General features: G+C 39.3%; 1 protein-coding gene and 1 pseudogene across 1 annotated transcript in view; one reads left to right on the plus strand and one right to left on the minus strand.

Moving 5' to 3' along the window:
• Nucleotides 1-15,741, minus strand: part of EPB41L2 (erythrocyte membrane protein band 4.1 like 2) — a 235,655-nt gene that overhangs the window by 186,378 nt on the left and 33,536 nt on the right. The window lies entirely within an intron of this gene.
• Nucleotides 6,932-7,391, plus strand: LOC101657086 (annotated as a pseudogene).

Raw genomic sequence — 15,741 nt, forward strand, 5'->3', positions numbered from 1 at the left:
ACCCCCCAACCATAAAATTATTTTCATTGCTACCTCACTGTAATTGTGCTTCTGTTATGAATCAGGTGACCTCTGTGAAAGGGCCATTCAACCCCCAAAGTGGTCCCGACCCACATAATGACTCTCTATAACCGCTGCTATAGAGAGTGGCTATGAGTGGTAATTGACTCAATGTCAGTGGGTGTTTGGGGGGAGTTTATATACTCACCTCCACTCTTCTAGCCACCCTCCTTCTCCTAAACTTCTCTTACTATAATTGTCTTTAGGTACCTCAGTGAATACAACTGGCTGATCTTAAAAATCATCCTTGTTATTATTTTATGTTTAGCTCATCTGACTAGCTAAATAAGTAAGTACAAGAATTGTTACAACTTTTAAAGCTCTTCATTCCAAGTTCATAGTAGATAAAGGCCTAGCAGGCACCTTATATATATTTGACTAATGCGTGAAAATTACTTGATGATAACCAAATATTAAAAGGCACATATTCATGTCGATTCTGGCTGCATCTGGAGCTTTTCCTCCTCTTCTTGCCAATCAGAAACATTAAGTATAACAGATTTTCTTAAATCTGAAATATACTTAGTCATAAACAGCAAAGGCTACACCTTAGATTCACATCTGTGTGCATCACCCCTTCCCCAGAATGTATTTTAATACCAAAGAAGCTGACAATAAAAACAAATCAGCTCCCTTTCCACAAAGGCCAAACCCCAATATAGCTGCTCTCTCTCCCCCTGGAATACAGCAGGTTGGCTCTCAGCAGGCTGTTGCCTAGGAAGTCAAACAATTACCAACTACCTCCCAAACCTGCAGAGACACAAATGTTTGCCAAAAAGATTCAAGGCCAATGGTGAATGCAGCCAATGATTAAGAGTTGCCCCATGGGTCAAACGTCATAGCAATAGGGCTGGCATCACTGAAAAGTCTATGTACATTACATCAGCAAAAATGAAAAAATCCATATGGTTTAAATTTGCCTCCGAATGTTTCTCACAAGATAAACACTCTGAAGACAGCAGGCTGCTCATCTTTTTTTTTTTTTTAATAACCTGAAGGATAATCTGTGGGGATACTTTATTCTTATTCAATTTTCACACAATAATGCAACCCTTCCTATCCCAGTATCAAGAAAACAATTAAAGTGATTGTGAGGATTTGTTATTACTAACAGTTTATAAGCACTATGTATACACATAAAAGCAGTTAAGCCTAAATGTATGATAGTCCAACATGTTGGGGAAATTTCCATTTACTATTTTTTAAAACATTTGTTCATTCAGTAAGAATGTATTAAGTTCCTAAACTAGGCATTAGGGATTTAACAGCAATCATGAGTTTATATCCCAAACAGATTTTTTAAAAGAATTGTGTACAAGTATTTATTCTTGTTTCTAAGAGTCATGATATTCCAAGTCAATCCAGCTTTCTGCTTATTCCCAATTTTAAACAGTTTATTCAAAACTTCTATGACTTGATGAAATATTTCCAAGGGTGAAATATTTCCAAAAGTGAAAACTCAGCTTAATAATGTCTATTATAAGGGCCTTAGCCAAATTCAGTTTGCTTTTGTGTTGTCTCATTATGTCCTCAGCATCAGGTATTGGGATATTCCAGTCGTAGTACACTACAGCTTATACGTAGTTTGCTTATAGGTGGCTTGCCAGGATCATTGTAAAAGATGAGACCAACACAATTCATATCATTAAACAGAATTCTCCAACATGTTTTTATATAATTAAATATCTGGGCTCAAAAGTTAAAGAGTTCATTAAACAGAATTGCCCTTCATTACTGCTATAAACAAGAAAAAATATATAAGCCACAAACTAACTATACCAGTCACTCAAGTCTAGGGCAACTTAATAATTAATGACAACTTCTAAGAATTACTATTTGCTTTAAAATACTATCTCATGTGTGTCAAAGCAATTGTTGATCCTTTAGAAAAGTGTAAACCCTTCATAACATGGCCACAAAGCAGTTTGCTATTCTGTGTACAGAACTCGTTTTCTCTTCTGAGGCTACCTAACCACGCCCTATTTGTCACTAATGGCTTGGGTCATCCCTCAGTGTGACGATTTTGCTCTTCAGGGAATAAAGCAATGGAAAAAAATATTCCAGTGTCTGATGCTGCAGACATAATGAGATGACACAAAAAGCAAACTGAAACCAGTCTGTTATTTAAAGGGAAAATGTGAATTGTATATGTATGATCAAATTGCTAAATTAGATTCAATCTGTACACTAAAACATTATAGTTTCTTAGTTCACTTCCACATTGTAATGATCCCTCAAACAAACTTTTTAAAGTCTCAATAGTTCAGGTGAGATTGGAGGCAAGGGGGGGGGAAGGTCACATCTTAAATATACATCAAATTACTTAAATCATATGCTAAACTATACCACAATGTCACAGAACATCTATTAGAGTACTTTACCAATGCAGAGAAATACATTAACTTAGAGAACACAGTTTCTTTTCATTACTGCTCGTCAAACACACATTTTTCTCCTCAGATGATATTAAGAGCCACCCACCTATGACAAAGGCTACTTGCATCATTCCAAAGGAAATAGAATGAGAAAGAAGAAATTGGGCAACTATTTAGACCAAAACAGAAAATTTCAAGATGGCTTCAATTCTAAAATGTCTCTAGAAAACACATTTGATGATGCATTACTCAAAGGAATACTTAGCAGGAAAACCCTTGAGCAAGTTTATTATTAAGTATCTCAGAAAAGCTAACAGCCATAGGGCAGCACAATGAAACCTTACTTTAAAAGAGTTTGTTTGGCATAGCAATGAAAGTTGTGGAATGCTGAAGAGCAGTTTTCCTTCACCTGTAAAATATAAAAGCAGTTGTCTGTCCCCTCCAGCTCCTGAGTATGTTAGTGAAATAACAGGTGTTTTCTTTAAAGAAAATTTTTTTTAAAAAACTGTATGCTTGATACAATTGATTTACGGAATGATATAAGACTGCAAGAGCCCCCAATAAATCAGTTTTAAGCTAAAAGTAGAACTGCAAAAAAAAAAAAAAACCTGCCATCAAGTCAACTCCAACTCAGGCAACCCTATACAGCAGAGTAGGACTGCCCTTATGGGTTCGCAAGGTTATAAATCTTTATATGAGCAAAAAGCCTCTTCTTTCTCCCAGGGGGCAGCTAGTAATTACAATCTGCTAACTTTGTGGTTAACATCCCAATGCATAGGCACTACACTACCAAGGCCCCTATTCCTTTTAAAAAAATGGTGCTACGTAAACATTCATATTTCTCCCACAGGTCAAATACTGATGTGCATTGAAGATCAGGACAACTCAAAGGGCAAAAAAAAAGATTTAAAGATAGCATGATTCTTTACAAAGTACTTTCAAATTCAGGCTCTCGTCTGAAGAACTAGTAAAGCAGGGTGATCATCGCCTCAGGACATTACAGGTTAAGCAATTGCCAAGTTAAATTGCCACAGGCATGGGGTTTTTGTGTGTGTGTGGGGTGGGGGGGGTTTGGCATGGGGGTTTTAAACTTTATTTATTTATACTTTTTATTGTGAAGGTTTCCAGAGCACATCATCAGTTTTACATTCCACAATTCATAAACGTTTTCTTTCAACACATCCACTGTTCGCTCTTCACTTAGCCCACTTCTTCTTGTGTTCCCTGTGTTACCATTGCTCCTTCCTCCCTGACCCTCTGTATTGTGTCCTTGGGTAAAGGCTTTCCTTTTGATTTTACATGGACTGATTATCCTAACACAGAGGTGAGTTCTGTCCCAGACAAGAAGGGCCACATGCTCCAATAGTTTCTACACAACCAGTAAGCCTGGTCGCTTTTCATATTTTTAATTTCTAGGCCACATTGTTCTCACTCTCCAAGATCTTCTACTGTGATTCTTTTCAGAGCAGTTGGTAATGACAGCCAGGGACCATCTAGTTCTTCAGGGGTCAGGGTTGAGGAGAATGACTTTTGCATGGTCCATTAATCAGTCCATTGGACTAATGGTTTCCCTATGGTTTCCATATCTTTTTATTTCCATCAGTCTTTTTCCTGTCTAGACCAAAAGAGACCAATAATCACACCTTAGCAAAAGCTGCTCACAAACGATTAAAACAGACCCCAGTCACTACTCACCAAAGCAGGATGTAGAATATTGTTTTTGTGAATGATTTACTCCAATTAACCTGTTGTCCCCAGAAACAACTGTCATAGGCCCCGAGGCCTAGCACAGTTCGTGGACTTTACATCTAAGTTCTGGCTCAGCACTTCACATACTATCACAAGTCAGGAAGAATTAAATTTTGTGTTTCTGAGAAACTGTATGAAAGAGTGTATTTTCTCATCATCCAGTCCTACGGAAAATAATACCAGAAGGTGACAAACATTCACTATGTCACTTTGTTGTCCTGGTGCTTTTGTGTTGCTAAGAAACTATAAGTTACACCACCTGTTTCACAAGCACCACCAGCATCACCCATTGTGGACAGATTTTAGTCAAGCTTCAGAACTAAGAAAGGAAGAAAAAATAATTTTTTAAAAAGCACTAAGAAAGGCCAGGAAGAAAGGACTGGTAATCCACTTCTGAAAATTAGCCCGGTAAGACCCCATGGACCACAAAATATTGCTAAAGACAGAAACTCAATGTACTCTGGATGCCCCATCGGGGAAAGCAAAACACTAGAAAAGGCTATGTTTAATGAAGTGGAGGGCCAGCAAAGGTGGGAGGAACCCTCAATGAGATGGAGGCAATGAGACAATGCCACAACACTGGACTCAAATACACCACGAGAACGTGGGAAGATGCCACTCCATTGTGTATGGGGTCTCCAAGCATCAGATTCAACTCAACAGCAACCATCCATCACCATCACCTCCATGTATATCAATGTGGAATAAATATACTTAGTACTTCACAATAAAAATCCATACTAAACCAGAGTCAGTTCCAACTCATAGCCATCCCACAAGGCAGAGTAGAACTATCTAATAGTGTTTCCAAAGCTGTAATCTCTATGGAAGCAAAATGTCATAGCTTTTTTCCACTCAGCTTCTGGTGAGAATTTTGAATCACTGGTCTTTTGGTTAATGGTGGAATGTTTAGCCACTGTACTATCAGGATTCCCATGTCTCACAATCATACCTCCTTACTCACAGTTGCATTTACACAACAAGTAGTAAACCTATAGTTGGAGTTACTTGATGTTGTCAACAGTTCGCTGCTGGGCTGCTAATCAATATGTTAGAGTTGACTCAAGTTGACCCAGAAGTTACCTGAAAGAAAAGCCTGATGTTCTACATCCAAAAAGTAGTCATGGGAAAACCCTATGGATTACTTCTATACTAAAACAGGAGGTCACTGAGTCAGAAACAACTCAACAGCAATTGGTTCTAAAACCTACACTCCCCAATGTTTGCAGACATATGTGCAGAAGCTTTATGTCTACTAACACACACCCTAATGACTGTAATGAGCCATACATTGGCATGTCACTTTTTGAATTCAGGTCAGGCTTAATACTGTGTTGCAAACTGACAATTGCAAACTGACACTAGAGACCTGTTTTCCCAATCAAATGAGGGGACTATTATAGTTTAAGATCTATATGAAAAACTATAAAACTGATGTCTGGGACCAAAGAATATTGAAAGTAGGGATAACTGTAAAGCAACTCAAAATTAGAAATGAAGTTCAGTGCTACAAGATCTTTTCCAAGATCGTGCATACAACTGGCTAAGGATAAAGACTAGAACAACGCCAGCCTCTTTTTTCGTCAATCAATGCTCTTTCTACTTAGTTCAACCTGAAACCATCACTCATCTTCCTTCTCAAAACAGAGTATTCATTTAACACCGGTTACTCAAGTGTCCTGAAACATATATTCCAAAGATCATCCTACAAGTCTTAAATCTACCTCCCTTGGCTAAAAGAGTGAGTGAGTGAGGCTCATTGTTATACGCCTGGTCACTAAAGAATAAGTTGGCACCATATCCTATGAGTGTTAGTTCAAAAGAATAAAGGGGACAAAACTCAAATGCTTTAAAAAAAAAAAAAGTAAACCAATATGCATGCCTAAACAGCTTAAGGGTTTCACTTTCCTAACTGGAAGAAGGGACAAAAGATTCTTCACACCTAACTGCCCGACTACAAAAGGACAATAGCTTACATAACCCACTTCCATAATCAAAATGTACTTGTACACTTAAAGCATTGCGTTATCTCAGAAGTTCTCGGTTAAGATGAACAAAATTCGAGCTCCTAGTTCACAAAATCATCTAAGACTTGTTGGCTAGAGACTCACTTTAGCCCAACTCTTGCTCATTCATTGGAAGGTCTATCTTTACCTCTTGTAGAACGATGCTGTGACCTTCAAAATGTGGTCACCCAGCCATGACCCTCCCAAGTGAAGTCAACAGATATTTACTGGACTCTATTGAGAAAAATCTCTAGGAGACAGTGACATTAGTGACCCAAGAGGATGTGCAAATGGCCAAGTAAAAGGAAAAAACTGTTCAAATGTTTTTGGCAGAAGTTACATCAAGACCACCCAATTAATGGCAACCTTATATAATTAACAGCATAACAATGCTGCTCAGTTCTACATCATCCCCATTATCCTAGTTATTTTTCAGACCACTGTTGTGATTATTCTGTCCATCTATCTCACTGAAGTCACTTGTTTTCACTGATCCTGTAACTTACCAAACACGTTACAAACCAAATCCTGTGCCATCACGTTGATTTCATGTCACAGCAACCATTTAGCACAGAGTAAAGCTAGCTGTTTCTAAGGCTGTAAATCTTTATAGAGGCAGATTGCCAAATCTCTCTCATCCAGAGTGCTTACTGGGCTCAAATCACCCTTTAGCAGCTGAAGAAAAGGAGTCATGAGCTCCCTGGATCCGGCCAGCTGCTCCCCCGCCACCTGACTCACATCATGGTGAACAATGAGCGCACCTTCATCACCATCAAGTCAGGCGGCGTCCAGCATGGCCTGGTGGGCAGTATCATTAAGTGCTTTGAGCAGAAAGGGTTCCGTCTGGTGCCCATTAAGCTAGTTCAGGCCTCCGAGGAAAACCTGAAGCAGCACTCCATTGACCTAAAAGACCTCCCATTCTTCCCAGGGCTGGTGAAGTACATGAACTCGGGACCAATTGTGTAGCCATGGTCTAGGAGCGGCTGAATGTGGTGAAGATCGGCCGGGTGATGCTGGGAGAGACCAACCCAGCGGATTCTAAGCCAGGCACCCTCCGAGGGGACTTCTGTATTCAAGTTGGCAGGAACATCATTCATGGCAGTGATTCAGTCAAGAGCGCCGAGAAAGAAATCAGCCTCTGGTTTAAGCGGAGGAATTGGTGGACTACAAGTCTTGTGGCTATGACTGGATCTACGAGTAAAGGGCCAACAAAGCAGTCCCATCCTGTGGGCCCATTGGCACTATGCCTGTCCGGTTTATAGCTCTTCTACTGGGGCTGGAAGAAGTAGGATTGATGTCCTGTCTCCTTCCAAAGCACACTGACCAATAAAATAGTCTTTGGAGACTGGGGAAAAAAAAGAAAAGGAGTCACTAGTAACAACAAAACGCACTGCTATCATGGCAGTTCTGACTTATAGCAACTACAGTGCAGAGAGGAACTATTCCTGGGGTTTCTGAAGCTGGAAATCTTTACGGAACAGAAAGCCTCATCTGTGGCTGGGAGTGGCTGGTGGGTTGGAACATACCTCTACAAAAGATAGAATCCTCTGGTTTGGTCATAGCTTCCAAGGAAGGAGAAAATAAAACACTAACCTAATTTTTATTTCCTCTCAAGGGTCCTGATGGCATGATGAATAAGGTGTTTAGGATATTAAATGCAAGGTTGTGGCACACACCTACTAGCCACTTCTTAGAAGAAAGCTGAAGTTGCCTGCTCACCAAAGATTTGCAGCCTCGGAAACCCTATAGGAGTCAGAATCAACTTGAAGGCAGTGGTTTTTATAGGTAGAAGCCAAGAGCACTGGTGATGCAATGATTAAGCCTTTGGCTTCCAACTCAAAGCCCAGCAGCCATTCCACAAGGGGGAAATCCTGGCAATCGTCCAAGGCCTATGTTGTACTCTGGGTGCCTTTATGCTGGAATTGGCTCGACAACATATGTAGAAGAGAACTACTAGAAGTTACTGAGCAGAAGAATGGCAAAATAAAACAAGAGAAAATTTAAAAAACAGTAATAGCACAGAGGAGTCAATAAACGAGGAAATAACAGAGGACTGCATAAGCAAGGAAAATGGAGATTAGGAAGAAGAAAACCAATTAGAGACTGAATGGATGAGACTCAGTGATTCAGAGGTTGGAATGAAGATTTACCAATCCCTTCATTCTTGCCCCATGTCTACATTAATTAGAAGCACTGGCTTATGAGAGTTCCCTAGTCTTTAAGTCACAGCTTCCTCAAATTAAAACTTCTATTTCTTCTATCTCTACAATTCCAAGATTCTAAGATTTTTATATAATTGATCTGGGGAAGAGCCCAAGTATTTTCTTTCTTTCATAGAACTAGGTGATTTTAACATATTAATAAGTGATAAGAACCACTGTCTAGAACAGGGTAGGAAAATTTTTTCTGCCAAAGTCCATTTGGATGCTTGTAATATCACTCTCACAAAATTATCAACTTAAAAATGTGCCTGCTATACTTCCTTGGTCAACCATTTAACTCACCTTGAATGTGATGGCTGAAACTGCTTCTCTTTGGTGAGGCGTATGATGCTAGCTGGTATTATTTCTCGGTCTTAATAAAGGCTTGCAGGCCAGATTCCCCACCCTTCATTTAGACAAGTTCCCAAACTTATTTAGCCTGCTGCCCTTTCCAGAGGAGAAAAAAAGTTATTCAGCACACCCTGACAATGGAAATTATTTGTATTACAGTCCATAATCCAGAATATTGTAGGTATTTGATATTGCAAACCCCCCCCCCAAAGCCCCCAATTCCTAGATCATTCCAGAGATTCCCACAGGGCACTGTCACCTAGGTTAGGAAATACTAGAAAGGGGAAGGAAGGCACAGAACACTAATAGACAGAAGACATCTCTGAGTAGGCAGGAAGTAATGGGGCAGAATTCTATTGGAAGCTTTACTTATCCATCTTTGCTAAGAAAAGCAGGACCAAGGTCAGACTTAGGAAAGACTTCACAGAAAACCTCACATATAAGCTCTTCTTTGAATGGTAAAGTTTACATCATAGCCACAGGGTGAGGTATAAGTATTTAATAGGGCCCTTCTAACCACAATCCTCACTTTAGATGTACTATAAAGTCTAGCCTTTGCGCTTGTGGTTATAATCCCATATCAGAGGGATTTTCTGTTATGCTAATGAGATAGTGTTAATAAAATAAAACCAATCTCACTGTCACGTTGATTTTCTTAACAACCCTATGGACAAAGCAGAACTTCCCGTGGGTTTCAGAGGCTGTGAAACGTCTCAGCTGCCTCCCAGGGAACAGCTAATGGCTTCGTACTACTGCCTTTAGGGTTAGTAGCCCAGTGCTAAATCCACTGTAACACCAGGACTCCTTGGACAGGATTAAATTCCAAAAAGCTCACTGCCATCAGGTCAATGCCAACTCACAGGGGCCGTATAGGGATAAACCTGTCCCTTTGAGTTTTCATAACTTTAACTCTTTATGGAAGTGGAAGTATTTCTCCCATGAAACGGCTGGTAGTTTTGAACTACTGACCTTGGGGTTAGCAGCTCAAAGTGTAACCAACTATGCCACCAGGGCTTCTGTTAATAGGATTAAGGTAAACATCAATAAGCCCTGATGGCACGTTGGTTTTGCATTGGGCTGCTAATCACACAGTCAGGAGTTGGAAACCAACAGCCACTATGAGTAAGATCCACGAGACAACAGTGAGTTTTAAAGGGTTTTTTAGCCGCTATTTCACTGAGGTTTGCAGAAGGCAAAAACCACACCTCCATCAAAGCCATCTTTGTGATGCCCCTTCTCACTGAGCACTAGTGCTGAGTCACAGGTGACGAACACCAAGTCTCTATGATCATCTCAGCCTTTCATGAAAACGTAGTACACATTTAAATTGTCCTAATTCACAATTCATTAATATCATGAATGAGAAATCAATGAATCAAATTCTTCCAGTTGCTTCACCATCTGGAAAATTCACAGAATCAACTTTATTTACTAGATGACAGTATTCACAGCCTCCAAAGCTTAACTAATTTCACATACTTTGTAAATGCTTCTTACTGTTCTAAGACCAATCTTACAAATCTATTTTATATATGCCAACCCTCACAACCACTGAAAAGGAATACTTTTATAACTGAAAGTATAATATGATCCTTTATTTATTCTAAATACAAAATTTCACAATCCTTTCTGGTCTTGAGAAAGAAATGGATTTTGAAGGCACAATATTTTGTTTTAAATAGAATGGCACGCAGCTGTAATATTTGTACTTTTACACAACACTCAATTAAGTGTTAGAAGTATTAGAAAACTGGCAATTTATGACGGTTACTATTGGGGTATAAGGATAAAACTGAGCCACATTTATTCTGGAAAAGAAAGCCTACTGAAACAAGCTTATGGGATGGCTATAACTCACACTAAACTCTACACTGATGTTGGGGGGAGGAAGCCAATTTACCAAATCTACAAGTTCTTTACAATGTCAGACACTGACAATTTCCCAGAGATCTGGAAACATAATACAAGTATTATGATGTTATTTCATGACAAAATGGTTCTTCAAAAATTCAGTTATACATTTAAACTCTTGATGAAACCTAGTCTGTTTATTTAAATCTGAGGAAATTAAGCTGCCTGCAATAAACCAGGCAGCAGCTTATTGATCAGGCATTGTAAGGTTGACCTCTCCATGTGGAATGTTTAGCCACATTATGTTGGAATGAAAGGCAAAGATTAGGATGCAAGCCCCTTCGCAATTCCTCGGGGGACAGACTTTACGACAGTGAAATACGATGCTGGAATTCATGCATTTCCAAACACACAGCCCTGTAGTTTGTGGTCCAGGAAACTGATCATCAGAATAGAAAGTTGTACTGTTTAAGACAAGAACTAACAACATGGAAACTCCTGAATAACCAGTAAAAGAGAATTATATAATTGGTAAACGATTATAACCCCTAAATGAGAAGTCTTTAAAACCATCTAACTTCACTTTGTTTTTCTATGTGTTGATGAAGTAGGGCTTTGGTATCAAGTTCTTAGTCTGCTCTAAAGCACCTTCCAATACGTAGACATTGTGTGTGTGTGCTATGAGTAATGGAGGTTTGACTGTATTGTTCAAAGAAAAATTTATTCTCATTAAGTGAATATATTTGTTGCTTTCAAAAAGCCTGTGTTGTGTCAGAAGGATACAAGAGAATAGAGGCAGACTTTATATTCTATATGGCCACAAGGTTTTAAAGCAACTGAGGAAAAGAATAAGGACTAGGTAGGATAGGGAATGTGGGGCTAGTTTTCTCCATGAACTACTACCTCCTTTGCCAAGAGACCCCTGACTGCCATTACTGAGCATTTGATCAACTCATCAAAGGGGGAAAATACAGAATAGAATGAATTTCAAGTTCTCCTAGAATTGAGATTTTCTTCATGAGGCTGGATGTACTGTGAAAATTGCTGTCTTGAGATAATCCTTAAACCTTAAACCAGTGCTGAGATTCAGCTAGTTCACACTGGTTCAGAACTGATTACTAATTTTTTATTGAGTTCAAGGAACCAGATGTTAAAATGGCACTTGTAATCTGGGTTCTAAGACAGCACCAGGGTCCTTGGTGGTGTAGTGCTTACTTGTTGGGCTGTGACCTCATGGTCAGCAGTTTACACCCTCAGCAGCTCTGTGGGACAAAGACTAGGCTTTCTAATCCTGTAAAGTCAGCACTGACTTGATGGTAGTGAGTTTGGCTTCTTCTTTACTCTTTTTTAATGCTCATCCGAACAACGGTGTATTCTAAGCATATTCTAATCTTCATTCCATCCAGAGGTATAAAAGCTTAGACATAAATAAAAAAACAAATATTAGACATAACTATGCTTGTAATATTTACTCATTTCATAAAACTCACTATGCTTTTTTTCATTTTTAAATATGAAGATTTTTTTTTCCAATCATTTTATTGGGGGCTCGTACAACTCTTATCACAATCCATATATACATCGTGTCAGGTGCATTTGTACATTTGTTGCCATCATCATTCTCAAAACATTTGCTTTCTACTTGAGCCCTTGGTATTCATTTTTCCCCTCCCCACCTCCGTCCCTCACGAACCCATAATTTGTAAATTATTATTTTGTTATCTCTTACACTGTCCAATGTCTCCCTTCACCAACTTTTCTGTTGTCAGTCCCCAAGGGAGGGGTTACATGTAGATCCCTGTCATCGGTTTCCCCTTTCTATCCACCTTCCCTCCACCCTCCAGGTATCACCACTCTCACCACTGGTCCTGAGGGGTCATCTGTCCTGGATTCCGTTTCCAGTTCCTATCTGTACCAGTGTACATCCTCTGTTCTAGCTGTTTTTGTAAGGTAGAATGGGATCATGATGGTGGGTGGTTGGGGGGGTAGGGAGGAGGGGAGAAGCATTTAGGAACTAGAAGAAAGTTGTATGTTTCATCGTTGCCACACTGTACCCTGACTGGCTCGGCTCCTCCCCGCGACACTTCTGTAAGGGGGATGGTCCAGTTGCTTACAGGTGGATCTTGAATCCCCAATCTGCACTCCCCCTCATTCGCAATGATATGATTTTTTGTTCTTTGACGCCTGATACCTGATCCCTTCGACACCTGATGATCAGAGGCTGGTGTGCTTCTTCCATGTGGGCTTTGTTGCTTCTGAGCAGATGGCCGCTTGTTTTATCTTCAGGCCTATAGGTCCCCAGATGCTGTATCTTTTGATAGCGGGGCACCATCATCCCAGGGAGAGTGGGTAGGAAAGAGGAAACCGATTACAAGGATCTATATGTGACCTCCTCCCTGGGGGACGGACAACAGCAAAGTGGGTGAAGGGAGATGTCGGGCAGGGCAAGTATGAAAAAATAATAATTTATAAATCATCAAAGGGTTCATGAGGGAGGGGGGAACGGGGAGGGAGGGGAAAAATGAGAACCTAATACCGGGGCTTAAGTAGAGAGGAAATGTTTTGAGAATGATGAGGGCAATGAAAGTACAAATGTGCTTTACACAGTTGATGTATATATGGATTGTGATAAGAGTTGCATGAGCCCCTAATAAAACGATTTTAAAAAAAAGCTACTGAGGTCTTTGTTAAAGGCTTGTCTTCAAACAAGCAGCCATCTAAGTGAGGCATCAACTAAGTCCACATGGAAGAAATATGCCAGCCTGTGTGATCCAAGGATTGTAAATAATAAATTCCAAATCCAAAGGAGGGAATGGTATCAGAACTTAAATTGTGAACACCTGGTTTTCAAGCCATGGATGACAGTGGAAGCCCAAAATCCATTTGCACGATCCCCACATGGATTAAGTATCTAGCTAGTGACTCCCCTCTGACCATAGCACAGGGAAGAGAAGAGCCTTGTTTATCAAAGTATTATAGAGATAACTATAGTAGATATAGTTAGGCTGAAATATAACATCTTATTTGGTCCCCTTTTTGACCCAATTTAAAGTTCTATCAATTTCAAAAAGGTGGGGGAGGGGGGCTGTGGGAAATGCACATGGACTAAGCCTCCATTGAATCCGTTCTGAACACAGTCTGGGGATGTGAAGTCCTGCTATCATGCAAAGTGCCCTGAAAAGAGGATTATGGCATATGTGGCTAACACCTTATGATGTGATCTCCCTTTTCACCTATTTTAAAGTTGTTCTAGTTTTACATGTTTTCTACTTTGTTATCAATTAAGATTTTTCTCTATTTTATTTTGCTATTGCTGTTAGCACTCCCCCCCCCACCTATGTTTTCCAGTAAACAAAATCCAGGATAAATGAATCTACAGAGACATTAACTGGTTTCTTGGGGGCATAGCAAGAGAGATTAGGGAGAAATGAGGAGCAAATAACAAGGAGTAAAATAAAGAAGAAAATGCCCTAAAATTGATTGTGGTAATTATTATACAACTTTTCTTCATATGAATGAACTATTGAATTGTATGATATGTGGATTATGTCCTAATAAAACATTCCCCACAAAAGGCAGCAGCAATATGGAAATATCTTAAATTAGCTTGTTTTGTCATGTATTATTTAGTAATTTTTCATTAATATTTTTATACCTCTACATTATTCTTATGTACCACTTTTACTGTTCTTATTCAGGTATTAACTGAATGAAATAAAAAACTACTTTTTGGCATATCTCTTTCTTATACTAAAACAGTCATTAGGGCAGCAAACCAGTTGTTAATTTGAAACCTATCGCTGGCTTAAACCAATAATATCTCCTGAAATCTTCTTAAAGCCAATTAATTTAACTTAACTAATGAGGAAAAAAAAACCTGGAAGATTATGCTCTTTTAAGAAATATCAAGATGGGTTCAAATTGACCACAGTGACCCCAAAGAATAGACAGGAAACTTAAGGGAGTAGTGAGTTTATATTCACGAAATAGGAACGATTCAGAAAAGATGAGAACAGTGCACAAATCAAAGAATGTAATCAATGACACTACACTGTAATACAGAACTGCTCCTGTGAGTTTCCAAGATTGTAGCTGTTTACAGGATTAGAAAACCCTGTCTTTTTCCCATGGAGAGGTTGGTGTTTTCTAACTGCGGGCTTCGCAGATCGCAGGCCAACAAGTAATAAATACTATTAGGTAATGCATCTAGATTTTCATATAGTGCTTGTCTCAAAGAGAAAAGTAGCCATTTCAGTTTCATTCATTAATAATCATAGTATAATATAGTGCATATACATTACCTATTAAATAATCTTATCACAAATGTTTATTCTGAATAACAACTAACCTAAAGATCTAAATCCTGGTTTGCAGAAAATAACAGAGAATGCAAGTTAAAGACCACCACAGACATATGAAGAAAATTATATATTAATCAAAATTTGTGTTAGTCTTGGTAAACTAGGGAAACAAATCCACTGAAACTAATAGATGTGTAAGAGAGAGTTTTATATAAAGGCTAAGTGTACCTTAAGAAAGCATCCTAACCCAGTGCTGTCCAAGCCCATAAGTCCAACATGAGCCCATGTGTCCAACACTGATCTACAAAGTCCTCCTCAACCTCACAAAGCACACGTAATGACACTGACTACAGGAGGAAAGCCGAATCAGTGAGACTGTAAGTAGCTCAGCGCTGGCAGAGGTCTCCACATGGCTGCTCCAACACCCAGGGCGGCATGGGGTAGGTCCATGTGGCTTCTCCTCAGGGACGTCTCACAGGAAGTGAGTCTTGCCAGCTGAAGCAGGGAACTGGCTAAGGCAGCCGCACACTGGTCCCACTATCAGAGAGCAAGAGATCAGAGAACTAAAAAGGCGAGGCTCACCAAGTCATTTATCTCGCCATCCTTCAATTAATTTCACATGTGTTCAATAAACCTTATCTCAACATTTTTATGGGTCACTCTACAAAAATGGAATGAAAAAAGGAGACAATTATTTTAGATTCTAAATGCCTTAAGTGACACAATCATAACCAAATGTATGTGTTCTTTGATAGGATATACTTGATAGGATATTTACTTGATACATAAAATGAATGGAGTCATTTTAAAGACTAACTAGATGTTAGAGAATGTTGGTTAATTGTTA

This window comes from Echinops telfairi, unplaced genomic scaffold (genome assembly GCF_000313985.2).
Source record: "Echinops telfairi isolate 266 unplaced genomic scaffold, ASM31398v2 ScPeMD7_3533;HRSCAF=4204_0, whole genome shotgun sequence".
Lineage (NCBI taxonomy): Eukaryota > Metazoa > Chordata > Mammalia > Afrosoricida > Tenrecidae > Echinops > Echinops telfairi.